Consider the following 3,973-nt stretch of genomic DNA (forward strand, 5'->3'; position numbering starts at 1 on the left):
GTCACAGCTCACAGCAATCTCAAACTCCTGGGCTTAAGTGATTCTCTTGCCTCAGCCTCCTGAGTAGCTGGGACTACAGGTGCTGGCCACACAACCAGCTATTTTTTGGTTGCAGTTGTCATTGTTGTTTAGCAGGCCCAGGCAGGGTTCAGATGCCTAGGTGTATGTAGCCAGCCCCCTGCTCACTGAGCTACTGGCACTGAGCCAAAACAGTATATTTGAAAGCGTTCTCTAGGCAGGTATATGAATGCTACCAGCCTAAAAAATAAGCAGAAAAATTATTAGTCAAAACTATGAGAGGGAGAGGCTTGGGATGGAAAATTATTCTATTAGGTGCAAGGTACATTATTTGGGTGATGGGTACACCAAAAGCCCAGACTTCACCACTATACAATTTATTCATGTAAAAAAACTGACGCCACAGCACTCTACCGAGGGTGACATAAAAAGACTCTATCTCAAAAAAATTTAAAAATAACAATTGAGGTATCATCCTACCCCTAATAAAATGGCTGTTATCTAAAGACAGAAAATCATAGGAGGATATGAAGAAAGGGAAATCTTACATGCTTTTACTGGGAATATATAGTGCAGACACCAGGGAAAACAGTATGGTGCTTTCTCAGCAAACTAAAACTTGAACTACCATATGATACAGCAATCTCACCACCGAGTATATATACAAAAGGAAATAAATCAGTACATCAAAGAGATGTTTGAACTCTTGTGTTTGTTGAAAGACTATTCACAATAGCCAAGAAATAGAATCAATGTAAGTGTCCATCAATGGATAAAGAAAATGTGTTGTGTATACATAATGTATACAAAATATCATTCAGCCATAAAAAAAACAATAAGATCTACTCACTTGCAGCAATGTTGATGGAACTAAAGGTTTCCGGGTTTTTCTGTTTTTCCTTTTGAGACATAGTCTCACTTTGTCACTGGGTGGAATGCCCTGGTGTCATAGCTCACAGCAACCTCAGATTCCTGGGCTCAAGCAATTCTCTTGTCTCAGCCTCCCAAGTAGGTGGGACTACAGGCGACCGCCAGGATTTTTGTCTATTTTTAGAGGCGAGGTCTCCCTCTGGCTCAGGCTGGTCACTAACCGGTGAGCTCAAGCAGTCCACCTGCCTCAGCCTCCCAGAGTGCTGGGATTATAGGCCTGAGCCACCACGCCTGTCCAGAAGGTTTTTCTTTTATTAAAGACAGAGACTCGGGGCTCAGCACCTGTAGCTTAGCAGCTAAAGCACCAGCAACATACCTCAGGGCTAGCGGGTTTGAACCCAGCCTGGGCCTGCCCCAAAACAATGACAACTACAACAAAAAAAAAACAGCCGGGCCATATGCCAGGCACCTCTACTCCCAGCTACTCAGGAGGCTGAGGCAAGAACATTGCTTCAGCCCAAGAGTTTGAGGTTGCTATGAGCTATGAGACCACAGCACTCTATTAAGTATGATAAAGTAAGTCTTCATCTCAAGAAAATAGGAAGGGAGGGAGGGAGGGAAAGGGAAAAGGAAAAGACTCTGTTGTCCAGGCTAGAGTTTAGTGCTATCAACCTAGCTTACTGCAACTTGAAACTCCTGGGGCAAAGTGATCCTCCTGCCTCAGCCTCCCAAGTAGGGAAGACCACAGGCATACATCATCACACCCAGCTAATTCTAATTTTTCTTTATTCTTTTTTTTTTTTTTTTTTTGAGACAGAGCCTCAAGCTATCCCCCCTGGGTAGAGTGCCATGGCAGCACGCTCACAGCAACCTCCAACTCCTGGGCTCAAGCGAGTCTCCTGCCTCCGCCTCCCAAGTAGCTGGGACTACAGGCGCCTGCCACAACACCTGGCCATTTTTTGGTTGCAGCCATCATTGTTGTTTGGCGGGCCCGGGCTGGGGATTTGAACTCGCCACCTTAGGTGTATGTGGCTGGCGCCTTAGCCGCTTGAGCCACAGGCGCCGAGCCATTTTTCTTTATTCTTGTAAAGATGGGGTCTTGCTCTTGCTAGCCTTTTTTTTTTTGAGACAGAGTCTCACTATGTCACCCTGGGTAGAGTGCCATGGTTCACAGCTCACAGCAACTTCCAACTCCAACTCTTGGACTTAAGCAATTCTCTTGCCTTAGCCTCTCGAGTAGCTGGGACTATAGGCACCTGCCACAATGGCCAGCTATTTTTTGGTTGCAGTTGTCATTGCTATTTGGCAGGCCCAGACTGGATTTAAACCCACCAGCTCTTGTGTATGTGGCAGGCACCCTAGCCGCTGAGCTACAGGCACCAAGCTTCTTGCTAGTCTTAAACTCCTGGCCTCAAGAAATTCTCCCAGGTGGTACCTATGTCTCAGTGGGTAGAGTGCCAGCCCCATATACCGAAGGTGGCAGATTCAAACCAGCCCCAGCCAAACTGCAACAAAAAAATAGCCAGGTATTGTGGCAGGTGCCTGTAGTCCCAGCTACTTGGGAGGCTGAGGCAAGAGAATCACCTAAGCCAAGGAGTTGGAGGTTGCTGTGAGCTGTGTGACACCATGGCACTCTACTGAGGGTTATAAAGTAAAACTCTGTCTCTACAAAAAAAAAAAAAAAGAAAGAAAGAAAGAAATTCTCCCATATCAGCCTTTCAGAGTGTTAGGATTACATGCGTGAGCCAACACCCTGGGCCTCACTGTTTTGTTTTATTTATTATTGTCATTACGTTATTGGTCTGAGGATAATCAGTAAAATTTCAGAAAGTTACATCTTCTTCACTGCTCCCATTTCATCCAAATTGTAGTTCTTTAATGTTTATATAGTCTCTCTCTCCTTTTTTTTTTTGAGACAAAATCTCACTTTGTTGCCCTCTGTCAAGTGATGGTGCATCATAGCTCATAGTAACCTCAAACTCTAGGGCTCAAGTGATCCTCTTGCCTCAGCCTCCCAAATAGCTACAGGTGCCCGCCACAAGGCCTAGCTATTTTTAGTAGAGATGCATGGCTAACTTTTTTTTTTTTTTTTAGATATGGGTTTTCACTATATTCTCCAGACTCGTATCATATCAACTCCTAGCCTCAAACACTCCTCTTGCCTTGGCCTCGAAAGTAGCTGAGACTAACGGTGTATGCTACCCTGCCCTTCTAATTTTTCTATTTTTAGTAGAGATGGGGATCTCATTCTTGCTCAAACTGATCTAGAACTCCTAGCCCGGGATCTACCTGTAGACCCCATCTCTACTAAAAATAGAAAAACCAGCCAGGCATTGTGGTGGGAACCTATGGTCCCAGCTACTCTGGAAGCTTGAGGTAAGAGGATCACGTAAGCCAGTGTTTGAAGTTGCTGTGAGCTATGATGATGCCATGGCACTCTACCCAGGACAACAAAATGAGACTGTGTCTCAAAAAAATAAATAAAAAATAGGCCGGGCACAGTAGCTCACACCTGTAATCCCAGCACTCTGGGAGGCCAACGTGGGTGGATAGCTTGAGCTCACAAGTTCGAGACTAGCCTGAGCGAAAGCAAGACCTTGTCTCTACTTAAAAAATAGAAGGCAAGAGAATCACTTGAGCCCAAGATTTGGAGGATGCTGTGAACTATGGTGCCACAGCACTCCACCCAGGGCAACAGCTTGAGACTCTGTCTCAAAAAAAAATAAATAATGTCTCCGCGCCTGTGGCTCAAGTGGCTAAGGTGCCAGCCACATACACCTGAGCTAGTGGGTTCCATTCCAGCCCAGCCTGCCAAACAACAATGACGGCTGCAACCAAAAAATAGCTGGGCGTTGTGGCGGGTGCCTGTAGTCCCAGCTACTTGGGAGGCAGAAGCAAGAGAATCACTTGAGCCCGCAAGTTAGAAGTTGCTGTAAGCTGTGATGCCATATCACTCTACCCAGGGCAACAGCTTGAGGCTCTGTCTCAAAAAAATAAATAAATAAGATAAAATAAAAATAATGAAAAATAGGCCAGGCGTGGTGGCTCACCACTATAATCCTAGCACTCTGGGAGACCACAGCAA

The sequence above is a fragment of the Otolemur garnettii genome, unplaced genomic scaffold (genome assembly GCF_000181295.1).
Source record: "Otolemur garnettii isolate 467f Iridium unplaced genomic scaffold, OtoGar3 scaffold00014, whole genome shotgun sequence".
Lineage (NCBI taxonomy): Eukaryota > Metazoa > Chordata > Mammalia > Primates > Galagidae > Otolemur > Otolemur garnettii.